The following is an 18889-nucleotide window of genomic DNA, read 5'->3' as shown; positions in this document are numbered from 1 at the left end:
ACCCAGCTGTTCAGTCAGGTCAGGTTTTTCTCCTGGGGGGAGGAGAAAACAGACAGACAGGAACAATGACAGACAGGAACACAGACAGGAACACAGACAGACAGACAGACAGACAGACAGACAGACAGACAGACAGACAGACAGACAGACAGACAGACAGACAGACAGACAGACAGGAAAATAGACAGACAGGAAAATAGACAGACAGGAACATAGACAGACAGACAGGAACACAGACAGACAGACAGGAACACAGACAGACAGACAGCAAGATACACAGACAGACAGACAGACAGACAGATACACAGACAGACAGACAGACAGACAGACAGACAGACAGACAGACAGACAGATACACAGACAGACAGACAAACAGACAGACAAACAGGAACATAGACAGACAGACAGACAGGAACATAGACAGACAGACAGACAGGAACATAGACAGACAGACAGGAACAGACACAAACTTACCAGAAACAATCTGTGAAAAAATAAAAAACTGATAGTTAGAAGACATGTTGACACTAAAACCATCATGTTACTATCTATCTAAGCTGATACCTCCTCACAGCCTGGTTCCTCTGGTCTACCCAGTACAACCAGTAGAGGACTGGTCACCCCTCAGAGCCTGGTTCCTCTGGTCTACCCAGTACAACCAGTAGAGGACTGGTCACCCCTCAGAGCCTGGTTCCTCTGGTCTACCCAGTACAACCAGTAGAGGACTGGTCACCCCTCAGAGCCTGGTTCCTCTGGTCTACCCAGTACAGCCAGTAGAGCACTGGTCACCCCTCAGAGCCTGGTTCCTCTGGTCTACCCAGAACAGCCAGTAGAGGACTGGTCACCCCTCAGAGTCTGGTTCCTCTGGTTTACCCAGTACAGCCAGTAGAGGACTGGTCACCCCTCAGAGCCTGGTTCCTCTGGTCTACCCAGTACAGTCAGTAGAGGACTGGTACCTCCTCAGAGCCTGGTTCCTCTGGTCTACCCAGTACAGCCAGTAGAGGACTGGTACCTCCTCAGAGCCTGGTTCCTCTGGTCTACCCAGTACAACCAGTAGAGGACTGGTCACCCCTCAGAGCCTGGTTCCTCTGGTCTACCCAGTACAGCCAGTAGAGGACTGGTCACCCCTCAGAGCCTGGTTCCTCTGGTCTACCCAGAACAGCCAGTAGAGGACTGGTCACCCGTCAGAGTCTGGTTCCTCTGGTTTACCCAGTACAGCCAGTAGAGGACTGGTCACCCCTCAGAGCCTGGTTCCTCTGGTCTACCCAGTACAGTCAGTAGAGGACTGGTACCTCCTCAGAGCCTGGTTCCTCTGGTCTACCCAGTACAGCCAGTAGAGGACTGGTACCTCCTCAGAGTCTGGTTCCTCTGTCCTACCCAGTACAGCCAGTAGAGGACTGGTCACCCCTCAGAGCCTGGTTCCTCTCTACCCAGTACAGCCAGTAGAGGACTCTTAATGATGAGACATATCAAGGACCAGTCAGAGATCAAGGTTAAACTCACTTTTATATTTTCTCAACATGCAGACACCAGCTGCAAGAACTCCAACAGCTGCTGCTGCTATTAGTAGTAGAACAACAATCAACCACCAGATTGTTGATTTAGGAAACACATAATCTGAAACAGAGAAGCCATGTCAAACCATTACAACACCACCTACGTATATACTGTACAGGAAGTAAAGCATCATTTATAAATACAGTACTACTGAAAACAGACCAATCAGGTCATCCCCAAGGAAACCGTCCTCCACTAACTAGTCTAACTAACAAGGGGCCTCAGGTATTTGGGTTAACCAATGAAGACCTCACCTAAGACATGAATCTCTGTCTTCTTCGGGTGGTTGATCTCTGTCTGATTAACTCTACAGGTGAACCTGTTGTTGTCAGTCTGGTTCACGGTGACATGTCGTCTCACAGTGAAGAGGCCCTCTGAGTCCCTGTGTTTCTCTCTGGAGGTCCATCAGCAGGGAGGATGGTTCCAGAACTGTCCAGCCACTCCATCTCAGGTTCAGGAAACCAGCCTCCAGACTCACACTTCAGTACCACCCCCCAGCCTTTAGTTCCATCAATAGAGATCACTGGCTGAGATACAGCACCTACACAGATACAAGATAAAACAGATCACTGGCTGAGATACAGCACCTACACAGATACCAGATAAAACAGAGATCACTGGCTGAGATACAGCACCTGCAGATACCAGATAAAACAGATCACTGGCTGAGATACAGCACCTACACAGATACAAGATAAAACAGATTACTGGCTGAGATACAGCACCTACACAGATACAATATAAAACAGATCACTGGCTGAGATACAGCACCTACACAGATACAAGATAAAACAGATCACTGGCTGAGATACAGCACCTACACAGATACCAGATAAAACAGAGCTCACTGGCTGAGATACAGCATCTACACAGATACCAGATAAAACAGATCACTGGCTGAGATACAGCACCTACACAGATACAAGATAAAACAGATCACTGCCCTCGGATTCGGTAAATATATGTTCCAGATAATTAGGTGTAATGACAGCAGGTATTTATTTAGTATAATTATAATCTACGCACACTGATTCATATTATTGACATTCATGCCTATTGATGTTCATGTGCAACCTTTAAATGTATTGCAATTTAAAAATATATATATATTTGCCTCACGATGTATTCCACCGTGAATTCATTATGCGATTGAATTAACTGTAAATCTACAGCAGGAAATGGGAAAATGGTGGAGAAAATTATATAGACTTTTTCAATAAGTCTAAAGTAATGATGTTGTCTTGAACATGTGAATTATTATGCAGAAAGTCTAAGTATGTAGCACATTTCCTATATACACTGTTTTGTAAGTCTCTGTATTGCAGAATGCATCCAGTTCCTCTGGAGGGGAGGATCCGTCAGCCACCTCACCTCAGACCCTTCCCCCCCCGGACGGACGGTGGCCCTGGACCCGGACCTGCCCTCCCTGCTCAGCGACCCAGACTACTCCTCCAGCAGCGAACAGTCCTGTGACACTGTCATCTCAGACCAGGAGCAAAGTGACAACGAGGGCCCCCCCACCTTCGTTCCCATCATCCCATTTTACTTAATTTTTTTTACATTTTAGTCATTTAGCAGACGCTCTTATCCAGAGGGACTTACAGTAGTGAATACATACATTTTATACAACTTCATGCATTTATTTTTTTTTTTTTTCTGTGCTGGCCCCCCGTGGGAATCGAACCCACAACCCTGGCGTTGCAAACACCATGCTCTACCAACTGAGCCACAGGGAAGGCTGGAGGCCCATCCCCTCACTGAACAGGAAGCGGTCTGGGAAAGAGGGCCCCTGGACAGGGATCACTTCTTCAAGTGCAACACGTTTGCTGAGCTGTATCTGATCTGTATCTGATCTGAGCTGTATCTGATCTGTATCTGAGCTGTATCTGAGCTGAGCTGTATCGGAGTTGTATCTGAGCTGAGCTGTATCTGAGCTGAGCTGTATCTGAGCTGAGCTGTATCGACGGCAGCGAGGAGCATACAGCGTTTGTTGGAGAGGGCAGGGGAAGTCAGGCCAGCCCCAAGATGGACAGCAAAGCAAAGGAATGCCCTGGTTTCTAAAGCCTACTCCGCCCAGTAGAACATATCACCTAAACTTGCTCCTAAATCCGTAGCCACTCCTCCATCCAGTAGCCCTTCTAAGACTAAACTGGAACATTCAGAGCATATGTAGAACAAGTGCTGATGGTGAGAAGGTGATGATGTCAGAGAGCAGAGCAAGCCCAATCAAACAGGGTGTGGCCACGGTGCCAGCCTCTGAGCCAGTAGTACGAGAGAAGGTTTACTTCAACAAGAAACCCTTACCCAAGCCTGCTCCCCCACAGCAGAGAGACTCATGCAGGGGCAACGGAGAGGCAGAAGAGAGGTCCCCCCCCGTGGGAATGAGCGATCAGGTTGGAAAACAGGGGGAGTCTGGGGACCCTTTCCTTGATAGGACCCAGACCAGGGGACCTGTAGAGGTGTGCCAGCTACGCTCCACCCTGAGAGAGAGGTGCCTGGACAGGGACATCCTCCGGGCTACGGTCACCCTGAGAGAGAGGTGCCTGGACAGGGACATCCTCCGGGCTACGGTCACCCTGAGAGAGAGGTGTCTGGACAGGGACATCCTCAGGGCTACGGTCACCCTGAGAGAGAGGTGCCTGGACAGGGACATCCTCAGGGCTACGGTCACCCTGAGAGAGAGGTGTCTGGACAGGGACATCCTCCAGGCTACGGTCACCCTGAGAGAGAGGTGCCTGGACAGGGACATCCTCAGGGCTACGGTCACCCTGAGAGAGAGGTGCCTGGACAGGGACATCCTCCAGGCTACGGTCACCCTGAGAGAGAGGTGCCTGGACAGGGACATCCTCAGGGCTACGGTCACCCTGAGAGAGAGGTGCCTGGACAGGGACATCCTCCAGGCTACGGTCACCCTGAGAGAGAGGTGTCTGGACAGGGATATCCTCAGGGCTACGGTCACCCTGAGAGAGAGGTGCCTGGACAGGGACATCCTCCAGGCTACGGTCACTCTGCAGCAGCCTGTGGAGCTGAACAGAGAGGATGAGCTGGTGTTCACTGTGGAAGAGGAGCTTTCCATCGGCAGCATCATAGACAATGGGCTAGCCATCCAGCATCATCAGCTCTAACAGTGACTGCTTCCTGCAGGCCCTTGCCTCCGGCTCCCGGCCCGTCAGCATCATCAGCAGCATCAACGACGAGTTTGACGCCTACACATCTTCTGTGGGGGGTGCAGAGGTCAACATCGAGGTGCTCACCCCCTTACAGGAAGACTCATTTGTGTGTGTGGGCAGCAGGGGCTCGTCCATCAGCTCCTAGATCAGCGAGCGTCTGTACTCTGGAGAGTGAAAGGGTACACTCTGCAAACGTTTTCTTCCCACAGACTAACAGCCCAGACGGCACCTTCTACCTGGATTCCCTGGGTTCCACTGTGAATAATCCCGAAGGGATGTCAAGAACTCCCTGAACGACAGTGGCTTTAGCTTTTCTGAACAGGACAGTGACAGCGCAGCATCTAGCAAACTGTCCCTGATGAAGTGCCCTCCGTCTCCCGAGTCAACCAAAGGACCCCTCAGATTCCCATCCAAAACAGCTAGTTAACTCTCTCAGCTCCTCCTCCCAACCCTCCTAGGGCCCTCCAGTCTTCCATAGTCCACTCCAGTCTTCCCTAGTCCACTCCAGTCTTCCATAGTCCACTCCAGTCTTCCATAGTCCACTCCAGTCTTCCATAGTCCGCTCCAGTCTTCCCTAGTCCGCTCCAGTCTTCCCTAGTCCACTCCAGTCTTCCCTAGTCCACTCCAGTCTTCCCTAGTCCACTCCAGTCTTCCATAGTCCACTCAACCCTCCAGTCTCCAGTCTTCCATAGTCCCTCCAGTCTTCCATAGTCCCTCCAGTCTTCCATAGTCCACTCCAGTCTTCCATAGTCCACTCCAGTCTTCCATAGTCCACTCCAGTCTTCCCAGGAAAGTGAAACCTACCTCATCAATCGCCTTTAGTAGCAGTCGTGAACCACAGAGACAGGAATATACAGTGATGTGTTGGTTACCAGTCTAACAGCAGCATGGTAGAGTGTCTAGTGTTGGTTACCAATCTAACAGCAGCATGGTAGAGTGTCTAGTGTTGGTTACCAATCTAACAGCAGCATGGTAGAGTGTCTAGTGTTGGTTACCAATCTAACAGCAGCATGGTAGAGTGTCTAGTGTTGGTTACCAATCTAACAGCAGCATGGTAGAGTGTCTAGTGTTGGTTACCAATCTAACAGCAGCATGGTAGAGTGTCTAGTGTTGGTTACCAATCTAACAGCAGCATGGTAGAGTGTCTAGTGTTGGTTACCAATCTAACAGCAGCATGGTAGAGTGTCTAGTGTTGGTTACCAATCTAACAGCAGCATGGTAGAGTGTGTACAGGTAGGACATCACCATAATCCAACAAAAGAAGTAAGAAAAAAAAAGACCAGATTAAGTTGATACATCACAATCGCGCTCCCTTTATTCATGTCTTGTTTAGTCTGATGTCTGAGTCCACCCCTCTCTTTATCCATGTCTTGTTTAGTCTGATGTCTCTGAGTCCACCCCTCTCTTTATTCATGTCTTGTTTAGTCTGATGTCTCTGAGCCCACCCCTCTCTTTATCCATGTCTTGTTTAGTCTGATGTCTCTGAGTCCACCCCTCTCTTTATTCATGTCTTGTTTAGTCTGATGTCTGAGTCCACCCCTCTCTTTATCCATGTCTTGTTTAGTCTGATGTCTCTGAGTCCACCCCTCTCTTTATTCATGTCTTGTTTAGTCTGATGTCTCTGAGCCCACCCCTCTCTTTATCCATGTCTTGTTTAGTCTGATGTCTGAGTCCACCCCTCTCTTTATCCATGTCTTGTTTAGTCTGATGTCTCTGAGTCCACCCCTCTCTTTATTCATGTCTTGTTTAGTCTGATGTCTCTGAGTCCACCCCTCTCTTTATTCATGTCTTGTTTAGTCTGATGTCTCTGAGCCCACCCCTCTCTTTATCCATGTCTTGTTTAGTCTGATGACTCTGAGTCCACCCCTCTCTTTATTCATGTCAAACACCTTTGCTATGAACTGGAAAGCTGAAAGCGAGCCAGGCCTTGTCACCCAACATCAGTCCCCGACCTCACTAACAAAAGATGGTCAGAAGTCATGAACAGAACCCTGCAGCACTCCAGTATTAACAGAAAGATGGTCAGAAGTCATGAACAGAACCCTGCAGCACTCCAGTATTAACAGAAAGATGGTCAGAAGTCATGAACAGAACCCTGCAGCACTCCAGTATTAACAGAAAGATGGTCAGAAGTCATGAACAGAACCCTGCAGCACTCCAGTATTAACAGAAAGATGGTCAGAAGTCATGCCATCAACCTGAATACATTGTGATCTAACACTGAGATAATCATTAAACCAGCAACAGCTTTACTTGAATAACATAAATAATTCACTGTGTCAAAAGCCTTGGACAAATCAATTAACAAAGCAGCACAACGCTGTTGACTATACAATACCTTCTCTATATTATGTATCCCTATCAGTACATAGTAACTACTATGAGTCAACAGTAGGTAGTAGGAATATTAGGACACTACAGCAGGTAGTAGGAATATTAGGACACAGACAGTGTGACAGTGTGGGAGGTTTTGATGTGTGAGAAGTGTGTTGTAAAGGCTGTGTGCTGAGCAGCTGAATACATGATCTATAACAGAGGAAGGACTGATGAGGGAGGAAGACCAGCTGAATACATGATCTATAACAGAGGAAGGAAGACCAGCTGAATACATGATCTATAACAGAGGAAGGACTGATGAGGAAGGAAGACCAGCTGAATACATGACCTATAACAGAGGAAGGAAGACCAGCTGAATACATGATCTATTACAGAGGAAGGAAGACCAGCTGAATACATGACCTATAACAGAGGAAGGAAGACCAGCTGAATACATGATCTATAACAGAGGAAGGAAGACCAGCTGAATACATGATCTATAACAGATGAAGGAAGACCAGCTGAATACATGACCTATAACAGAGGAAGGAAGACCAGCTGAATACATGACCTATAACAGAGGAAGGAAGACCAGCTGAATACATGATCTATAACAGAGGAAGGACTGATGAGGGAGGAAGACCAGCTGAATACATGATTTATAACAGAGGAAGGAAGACCAGCTGAATACATGACCTATAACAGAGGAAGGAAGACCAGCTGAATACATGACCTATAACAGAGGAAGGAAGACCAGCTGAATACATGATCTATAACAGAGGAAGGACTGATGAGGGAGGAAGACCAGCTGAATACATGATCTATAACAGAGGAAGGAAGACCAGCTGAATACATGATCTATAACAGAGGAAGGAAGACCAGCTGAATACATGATCTATAACAGAGGAAGGAAGACCAGCTGAATACATGATCTATAACAGAGGAAGGACTGATGAGGGAGGAAGACATGTTGATATTTTAGCAGCCAATCATTTAGCCAGATTTACCAATACAACCTCTGATCACATCTCCAGTATTCATGACTCACCAACAAAGAGTTGAACGGTGGTTTCCTTCACCTGGCTGGTCAGTGTTGGAATGAAGCACCTGTAGCTTCCAGCATCAGAGAGAGTAACTCTGGTCAGCTTTAAGGAGACGTTGCCGTTCTTCAGATCTTCATTAAACATTGATGTCCTTCCCTTGTAAGATGTAGACTGATCCTCATTGGAGACTCGACCTTGACGACAACGATGAACATTGTTTCCTGTTGTCAGGTTCACTCTTGTCCACTTCACTACCATGTCCTCAGCACTGACACTGGGTTTCAGGGAACATGGTAGAATGATGTCATCACCAGCTAAGGCAACAACTGGGTCAGCCGGTCCAACAACCTGAACCTCAGACGACCCTGGAGAAAAACAGATGACACCCAGTTAAAGATACCTGGTAACTTACTGTTGTTCCATGGATTCTGGCCCACATGACCCCATTCATTCCTATGTGAAGACTCAAAAGAGAATTGAAGCCAAATGAAGTCAGTTAAGATGGCGTCTCATGTGGGAGATTTATGTTGACAGTTTGAGATACTCCATATATATATATATTTTTTCTTTTTAAATTGTTTGCAAACGGGTATGTGCCTCACCTGCCCTGAATGACGGGTCGCGAATGCATAATGTTATGAAATGTAATTAGTATAACATCAAAACACCACCTCACCTCTTATCAGATTTTAGTCAAAAAAATATATAATGCGGCCAAAACTCAACAGCGTGAGCCATATTTTATTTATATATATATATATATGAGTAAATAAAGTTGCATACAAGCATGGTCTCTTTTTAGCTTTCTTGAGTAAGGCAGCTCCAAAATGCAGGTGTTTCAGCCCAGTGCAACCAACAGAACACAGCTTGGGGTTGGTAATCTTCTCTAGTTGCGCCGTGATTGGCTCAGTGTTCTGTCACTCATGGGGGCACTAAGTCACTGCAAAATCTACAGGGAGAGCTAGAAAATTCAAGGCCCTTGGTTGCTGCCATAGATTTACATTAGATGTGCCCATCCAAGAAGAATCAAGGTTATTGGCCACAGTTAAATAACATCAAATCACATTATATCTATCTACCTTACCTTATATCTACAGCACAAGCATTTCGCTACTCTCGCATTAACATGCTAACCATGTTGTGACCAATACAATTTGATTTGATTAGCTTTGATTTGACTGATCATGTCAAAAAGTATCGATGATCACCAGTAATTGGACATAAACATTACACAACAAGTTGGAAATCGCAAATTGAACAATTAGTGGTTTGGAAGGAATCAGTGCCTAACTGCAAGCGTTGCAAAGCAATCACTAGCCTGCTATTAGTGGAGTGGGTATGTGGTCCAAGTCTGGGTCTAAGAGTCTCTTTACCAAGCTTAAAAGGATAAGCATTCACACGCAACACCATGAGCCAGAAAAGGTTGAATACATTGGCCATGCTGTCAATCGAACATGACTTCTGCCTCGTTCAAAAAACAACTGGAAACTCAGAACTGGGAAATCTCAGACTTCAGTGAGTTCAAGACAACTGGAAACTCGGCAAAAAAATGAGCTCCGACTGGGAAAACAAGTTTTGAACTGTCATCCAACTCGGAATTCCAAGTCAGGAACTCCGTCCTCTTTCTAGAGCTCCAACCTGAAGATCACTGACGTCATGATTTGACCTTGTTTTTATCATAGTTCCCAGTTGTCTTGAAAACACCATAAATCAAGAGAATGCCAGACTTTGATGACAAAGTTTGATGACAAAATAAAATCTGCCCACAAGAAGGACCGCAGCGCCGCTTTCCTGTTCAAGTGAGCACAGCACAATGGTGAGTCCAAAAATGTATTGTATGCTGATGTAATATGCCAGGTAGATATGTATGTATACTGTAGCTAAGAAAGTAATACTAAGTGTATGTTGTGTAGTAGCCCATGTGCCTCACCCTAATAATGTGGTCTGTTTCCCCCTCATAATTTAGCCTACTGTTCTGACTTGGTGGTGCACATGGAGCCTATAGCCTGTTTTAGAGAAATATAATTGTCTGCTTATATGCCCCCTTTATTTATCCTACAGTTCTGATTTGGTGTTCAAGGAGAACACTAAGAACGGCCCATGTTCTGGATTCTGTCGCTGTACATTTCAAAAGTGCTGAACAAATAGTAATATTGACTACGTCCGTCTCAGCTCACTCATTGTCTTAATCAAAATTACGATTGCCTCTTATCTACTCATCGTTCCCTTATGCCATAGATTGTACATCTCAATTGTCAGTAGAAACCACATTTGTTTAATAAACAAGTCAGCTATATCAGCTATGTTTTTTTTAAAGGCAGTTAATGAGGCTGAATTAACTGTTTTGCTGCTAGACAAGGCTCCACTGATAACCAGGTGTAGCAGTGGTAAGGATTCACTCCATGGTGCTGAAAAGAGAGCTCTGCTGTTGGGACAGCTTTACGTAGGCCCTAACAGTTTGTGGGCACCATTCATCCCCGTTATAGTGTAATGAGTGTATTGTTTAGAGTTGTGGAGTGGCTTGCTGGCATCAACAACAAAAAATGAGTTTGCCCCACCAAGATTTCTATGCTAAAATCGCCACTGATGTTATGTAGAACACTAATGAATCCCTATGTGATCTTCCAAGACATTGATGCAGCTTTTATGTAACTTTAATTGACGAGCACAACTGTGAGAAGTGGAAGAGCAACGCTCTGGCAGCACTACACCCCTACAGTCTGCTGCACCGAACGAGCAATTGAAGCTTAGCCAACTCTTACCTTACACAACACTTGGAGAAACGTAACCACGTGTGTTATCTGGGAATATTTGGCCAGGGAAATATTTCTGGTTGGTCTCAGGGAATGTAAAAACAGGATGGGAGACTTTTAAAACGGGATTAAGTGAACACAACAGGCACAGGTTGATTGTAAAGAAGTCATGATTACTATGAATCATCCATACACCAATTGGCTCAATTATTTATTTACTAACTAATTAAACAATTACAGAACATACAATACATAATAACATTATACAGTAAATACCGTCCCTAGTGGACTAAACAAAAACAGTTTGCTTATAACACGATAGACTCAGAGAGAAGAGAAGGGCGTTTTGGAAGGAAGACTAAGGAACATGGGTCTCTATCGGACCTGGGAAGCTATTCTCACATAAATACATATGCCACTAACGATCGCACATTCGGAAAAGCAATGCATTGTATTGACGTGAAGCTGGCTTCGATAGTTGAGCTGGTGATGTGAGGCTCTGGTTTGCCCAGTCGAGGTCACCATTGTCCTTTGTACATTCTTCCGGGTCGTCATGTGAGAGGTTCATCTCACTCTGGAGATGCTTCTTCGCTGGTCAGTGTTCTCGTACTAGATTTGCACATATGTTCAGCTGCAGTCTGATGTATGCTAGTTTAGTATGCACTTCTTCCCTAGGTTCAGAGTTCAGAGTTCACACCATTTCACGTGTGGAGGCAGCCCTCACGTCTCCCGGCCTGTACAGTTGAAACTAGCCCTTTTCAACATGGAGGACAAGTCCTCCCGTTATTTGGAACTGAGGTGACTTTTCGTGACGGGGGCTTTTATAGAAATGTAAAAAAGGGGTTGGATCAGCATTTCCAAACAATGTCTTTTCACTTGGGCGTGGCCACTGAGTGAGCATCAGTTTACTTATGAAAACAATTCTCTCATTTAGAAGACTAAATATCACATTACATCATTTCGCAAATACTTTAATCTTTACTCATTCATTTTATACAGGAATTAGATGCAAGCCTCATAACTGAGGCACCTGTATAAACAGAGTTATGGTAATGTGGCTGTATTGTCTTTCATGAGGTCACAAACATGAAACAAAACGGACCGGGTCGTAGCTGGCTTCTCATCCTTTTCCACTGCTCCAGAGTCCAATGGCGACAAAACATCTGTTAGATCTGTGGACAAGTGGACCATTGAGGTGTAGACTTCCTTCCAGAGCAGTAGGTTCTATTTCCTCTAGCCTCCTCAGTGTAGACTTCCTTCCAGAGCAGTAGGTTCTATTTCCTCTAGCCTCCTCAGTGTAGGCTTCCTTCCAGAACAGTAGGTTCTATTTCCTCTAGCCTCCTCAGTGTAGGCTTCCTTCCAGAACAGTAGGTTCTATTTCCTCTAGCCTCCTCAGTGTAGGCTTCCTTCCAGAACAGCAGGTTCTATTTCCTCTAGCCTCCTCAGTGTGGGCTTCCTTCCAGAGCAGTAGGTTCTATTTCAGCTAGCCTCCGTTTTAAGCCTCATATGCCTAAAGAGTTTGGAAGGAAGCCTAGATCTCTGGCAGAAAGAAATAGACGGAAAGCTTCAGAGTTACATGAGTCTCTTTTATACACAGGTCCTGTGGCACTACGTGACATTTTGTGTTCTCCACTGTACAATAACTTCATGTTGGTGTTTGTGGCTATTTACATCCTTAGACACATGGCCACTTGGATATCAGGGTTTCCTTTAGAACACTTTCTTGGTAGATGTAAACGGCTTGTTAGGAGTCTTCACAATCCAGTTGCACAATTAGTTAGGAGAGAATCTGAAATACACAGTGCCACCATGATGATAACCCTTCTGGCATTACTCTACAAAAGGAGCACAGAGATGCCCTGTTCTAGAAGTCGACCGATTATGATTTTTCGATGCCGATACCGATTATTGGAGGGCCAAAAACCCGATGCCGATTAATCTGCCAATTTTTTTTATTTATTTTTTAATAATAATGACAATTACAACAATTACAACAATACTGAATGAACACTTATTTTAACTTAATATAATACATCAATCAAATCAATTTAGCCTCAAATAAATAATTTAACATGTTCAATTTGGTTTAAATAATGCAAAAACAAAGTATTGGAGAAGAAAGTAAAAGTGCAATATGTGCCATGTAAAAAAGCTAACGTTTAAGTTCCTTGCTCAGAACATGAGAACATATGAAAGCTGGTGGTTCCTTTTAACATGAGTCTTCAATATTCCCAGGTAAGAAGTTTTAGGTTGTAGTTATTATAGGAATTATAGGACTATTTCTCTCTATACGATTTGTATTTCATATACCTTTGACTATTGGATGTTCTTATAGGCACTTTAGTATTGCCAGTGTAACAGTATAGATTCCATCCCTCTCCTCGCTCCTACCTGGGCTCGAACCAGGAACACATCGACAACAGCCACCCTCGAAGCAGCGTTACCCATGTAGAGCAAGGGGAACAACCACTCCCAAGTCTCAGAGCGAGTGACATTTGAAACGCTATTAGCGCGCACCCGGCTAACTAGCTAGCCATTTCACATCGGTTACACCAGCCTAATCTCTGGGGTTGATAGGCTTGAAGTCATAAACAGCGCAATGCTTGAAGAATTGCTAAGAGCTGCTGGCAAACGCACGAAGGTGCTGTTTGAATGAATGCTTACGAGCCTGCTGCTGCTGCCTACCATCGCCCAGTCAGACTGCTCCATCAAATCATAGACTTAATTATAATATAATAACACACAGAAATACGAGCCTTTGGTCATTAACTTCTATGTCCCACCTGTGGGACACAGCCAGTGAAATATCAGGGCGGAAAATTCAAAAACAACAAAATGTCATAATTCAACTTTCTCAAACATACGACTATTTTACACCATTTTAAAGATACACTTCTCGTTAATCTAACCACATTGTCCGATTTCAAAAAGGCTTTACAGCGAAAGCAAAACATTAGACTATGTTAGGAGAGTACATAGACAAAAATTATCACACAGCCATTTTCCAAGCAAGGACATGTGTCAATAAAACCCAAAACACAGCGAGCATTTTACATTGGCGCGTGATATTCAGAAAATGTATTCCCACCAAAACGCCCGGTGAATGTGCACATCAATTTACAAAAATACTCATCATAAACATTGACAAAACACATAACAATTATTTTAAGAATTATAGAATGACTACTCCTTTATGCAACCGCTGTGTCAGATTTTAAAATAGCTTTACGGAGAAAGCACATTTTTCAATATTCTGAGTACATAGCTTAGCCATCACGGCGAGCTATTCAGACACCCGCCAAATTCGGGGCACACTCAACTCAGAATTAGTATTAGAAATATTGTATTACCTTTGCTGATCTTCATCAGAACGCACTCCCAGGACTGCTACTTCCACAAGAAATGTTGTTTTTGTTCCAAATAATCCATATTTATGTCCAAATACCTCAGTTTTGTTTGTGCGTTCAGAGCACTATCCAAAGGGTAACGCGCGAGTGCGGAACGAGAGACAAAAAGTCAAAACGTTCCATTACCGTACTTAGAAGCATGTCAAACGCTGTTTAAAATCAATCTGTATGGTATTTTTAACGTAAACTTGCGATAATATTCCAACCGGACAATAGCATATTCATTCAAGAAAAAGAAGGAGGGGCACGCTCGCGAGACCGAGCATATCCAATCACTTTGTTGCCAGGCAAACCACTCAGTAACTGAGCTCCTATACTCTGCCCAGAGACAGAAGGCTCATTCCACTTTCTGAAGGCTTTAGACAGCCAATGGAAGCCTTAGGAAGTGCAACGTCACCCCACAGACACTGGAGCTTCGATAGAGAATCAAAAGAACTACAATTCCCAGAATTTTCACTTCCTGCTTGGATTTTTCTCAGGTTTTTGCCTGCCATGAGTTCTGTTATACTCACAGACACCATTCAAACAGTTTTAGAAACTTCAGAGTGTTTTCTATCCAAATCTACTAATATTATGCATATTCTAGTATCTGGGCCAGAGTAGTAACCTGTTTAAATTGGGTACGTTTTTCATCCGGCCGTGAAAATACTGCCCCCTAGCCCAGACAGGTTAATATGGTTGAATCCGGAAACTATCATTTCGAAAACGAAACGTTTATTATTTCAGTGAAATACGGAACCGTTCCGTATTTTATCTAACGGGTGGCATCCCTAAGTCTAAATATTCCTGTTACATTGCACAACCTTCAATGTTATGCCATAATTATGTACAATTCTGGCAAATTAATTACGGCCTTTGTTAGGAATAACTTCACAGTTCGCAATGAGCCAGGCGGCCCAAACTGATGTATATACCCTGACTGCTTCCACGGAACGCAAGGGAAGTGACACAACTCCCCTAGTTATAAGAAATTCATGTTAGCAGGCAATATTAACTAAATATGCAGGTTTAAATATATATACTTGTGTCTTGATTTTAAAGAAAGGCATTGATGTTTATGGTTAGGTACACTGGTGCAACGACAGTGCTTTTTTCACAAATGTGCTTCTTAAAATCATCACCCATTTGTCGAAGTAGGCTGTGATTCAATGAGAAATTAACAGGCACCGCATCGATTATATGCAACGCAGGACACGTTAGATAAACTAGTAATATCATCAACCATGTGTAGTTAACTAGTGATTATGTTAAGATTGATAGTTTTTTTATAAGATAAGTTTAATGCTAGCTAGCAACTTACCTTGGCTTCTTGCTGCCCTCGCGTAACAGGTAGTCAGCCTGCCACGCAGGCTCCTCGTGGAGTGAAATGTAAGGCAGGTGGTTAGAGCGTTGGCGGAAGGTTGCAAAAACGAATCCCCGAGGTGACAAGGTAAAAATCTGCCCCTGAACAAGGCAGTTAAAGCCCGTTCTTAGGCCGTCATTGAAAATAAGAATGTGTTCTTAATCTGGGGAACAGGTTAAATAAAAGAAAAAAGAAAGAATGTTGAGGATAACAAAAAAAAAGTTTTATTAAAATAAATGAAATACAAAAAAAATTATAAAAAAAAAAATAATAGGCAAATCGGTGGCCAAAAATACCGATTACCGATTGTTATGAAAACGTGAAATCGGCCCTAATTAATCGGCCATTCTGATTAATCGGTCGACCTCTACCCTGTTCCCTGTGGTTTTCAAGTAATAGATAGCTAGTACAAAGAGTTGTATGTACATACAGTGCATTCGGAAAGTATTCAGAACCCTTGACTTTTTCTACATTTGCTGGGCTGATTCAGTCCCTAAAATGGCAGCTTTGTCTCAGTTCAAGATGCCTGATCTGGGCTGAATGACTCTGGCCTACTCTGTACGGTCACTAATTTGGGACCCGGGCCAGCAGCTTCTGGCTTGCCAGAATCATGCCAGATGTGGGCCTGACATTTGTGCTACCTGGGTACTTGGTACATAACTTAAAAGCATGTCTGATATGTATTGGGGTGCACAATCGTGGATTGATTTAAAAACCAATAGAATACTTTTTAAATTACTCAGTCTGGTCTTGGTCAGTACCCTGCAGCATTCTGTATGTTTAACAGTGCAGAGACCTTAAAACCGGTGTAATGTGTTCTCTGTCTGGTCTTGGTCAGTACCCTGCAGCATTCTGTATGTTTTACAGTACAGAGACCTTAAAACCGGTGTAATGTGTACTCTGTCTGGTCTTGGTCAGTACCCTGCAGCATTCTGTATGTTTTACAGTACAGAGACATTAAAACCAGTGTAATGTGTTCTCTGTCTGGTCTTGGTCAGTACCCTGCAGCATTCTGTATGTTTTACAGTGCAGAGACCTTAAAACCGGTGTAATGTGTACTCTGTCTGGTCTTGGTCAGTACCCTGCAGCATTCTGTATGTTTAACAGTACAGAGACCTTAAAACCGGTGTAATGTGTTCTCTGTCTGGTCTTGGTCAGTACCCTGCAGCATTCTGTATGTTTTACAGTGCAGAGACCTTAAAACCGGTGTATTGTGTTCTCTGTCTGGTTTTGGTCATTACACATCCTTGGCTTGAGCCATATTTATGACTAAAAAGAGAAGACATTTTACGATCTAAATTATTTTTATCTCTTCAATTCAGTATCGTAAAACGTCTTCTCTTTGTAGTCATAAACATGGCTACACTTTGTGGTGGTTAATTTCTGTATTATCAATGAGGAGAGACAAACTTATCACACAAGTCAGAGTTACTTAAACTGAATCTTCATTAGTGAGAGTTCTGCAATACCACATTCAGATGAGCCATCACACAAAGGCTACTAAAATATCTTATAGCAAAGATCCACTACATAACAAACCACAATGGGTCACAAGGTGTTAAATGAGAAAGGAGATTTGCACAGCAGCGCCTCTTCAACCTCAGGAGGCTGAATAAATTTGGCTTGTCACCAAAAACACTCACAGACTTTTACAGATGCACAATCGAGAGCATCCTGTCGGGCTGTATCACCGCCTGGTACGGCAACTGCACCGCCCTCAACCGTAAGGCTCTCCAGAGGGTAGTGAGGTCTGCACAACGCATCACCGGGAGGCAAACAACCTGCCCTCCTGGACAACAACCACCCGAGCTACTGCCTGTTCACCCCGCTATCATCCAGAAGGTGAGGTCAGTACAGGTGCATCAATGCTGGGACCGAGAGACTGAAGAACAGCTTCTACCTCAAAGCCATCAGACTGTTAAACAGCCATCACTAACATTGAGTGGCTGCTGCCAACATACTGACTCAATCTCACTTTAGTAATGGAAAAATTGATGTAATCAATTTATCACTAGCCACTTTATATTATATAATGTTTACATACCTACATTACTCATCTCATATGTATATACTGTACGCTATACCATCTACTGCATCTTGATGTAATGTATCACTAGCCACTTTATATAATGTATGTGACCAATACATTTGATTTGATACTATTTAATTATCTATGTCACACAACTAATTCTGATTCTTCCGCCACAACTTCCTAACACTTTGGACGGACACACTATTTTCACGACACTTCGATTTTAATATTACTTTTGTTTAACCTTGATGTAACTAGGCAAGTCAGTTAAGAACAAATTCTTATTTACCATGACGGCCTACCGAAGAACAGCAATGATTTTCGTAACAAGTCAGGAGAGTATTTTCTAACTAATTAACCTATTTCCTAACCTAACTAATTCTCCTAACCTACTTTTGTAAATTATCCTAACCTGCGACGAACAAGTCCCTTCCGTATGTTAGTACTGTGTAAATAGTGTTTGTCTACCAGACCCCCTACAGCACCACCACACCCCAAACTGTCCTGTCTGATCAGACACCCTACAGCACCACCACACCCCAAACTGTCCTGTCTGATCAGACACCCTACAGCACCACCACACCCCAAACTGTCCTGTCTGATAGTTACCCTGGTCTATTGTATTGTGTTAACCTGCCTGTCCTGTTACCCAACAACACAGCGACGACAAGACATCTACATTTCCTGCACTTCAATTCTCCCCGTTTCTTTCTTGTTAATATTATGTTCAGATAATAAAATAGCCTACAGGATAAATAATGAAGGAATAATGTTGTGTCCTACCTGTCGTTATCAATGAAACACTGATGAACAGAATCCCTAAACACCAGGCCGCCGAGGTCGGAAAGGTCTTCATTTCACTACAAAACAAGTCTGACTCCAAGGTAAAGCTGTTTGTAACTGGTGAATAAAACTATTAGGAGTTAAGAAAAATAAACCAAAACAGTCGAAAGGCTAATTTATCAACGAACAGAATGTAACACGACGTCTGTTCCTGAAATAACGGGGGAAAAGGGCGGTGGAGTTTCACACTTTACTTTCACTTTCACTTACAGTACTTCTAGTTGCATGTCATCTCGCGATATCTAGCTTCATCTAGTGTTCTGATATGGACATTAACTTCATGTCATCTCGCGATATCTAGCTTCATCTAGTGTTCTGATATGGACATTAACTTCATTTTTATTTATTTATTTCACCTTTATTTAACCAGGTAGGCAAGTTGAGAACAAGTTCTCATTTACAATTGCGACCTGGCCAAGATAAAGC

General features: G+C 43.9%; 1 pseudogene; it reads right to left on the bottom strand.

Moving 5' to 3' along the window:
- Nucleotides 1-1791: 1791 nt before the first annotated feature.
- On the bottom strand, nt 1792-18673 carry LOC115194785 (butyrophilin subfamily 1 member A1-like; annotated as a pseudogene).
- Between the last annotated feature and the right edge of the window lie 216 nt (nt 18674-18889).

This window comes from Salmo trutta, chromosome 5, assembly GCF_901001165.1.
Source record: "Salmo trutta chromosome 5, fSalTru1.1, whole genome shotgun sequence".
In the NCBI taxonomy this organism is placed as follows: Eukaryota; Metazoa; Chordata; class Actinopteri; order Salmoniformes; family Salmonidae; genus Salmo; species Salmo trutta.
This window is presented reverse-complemented; position numbering and strand designations above follow the sequence as displayed.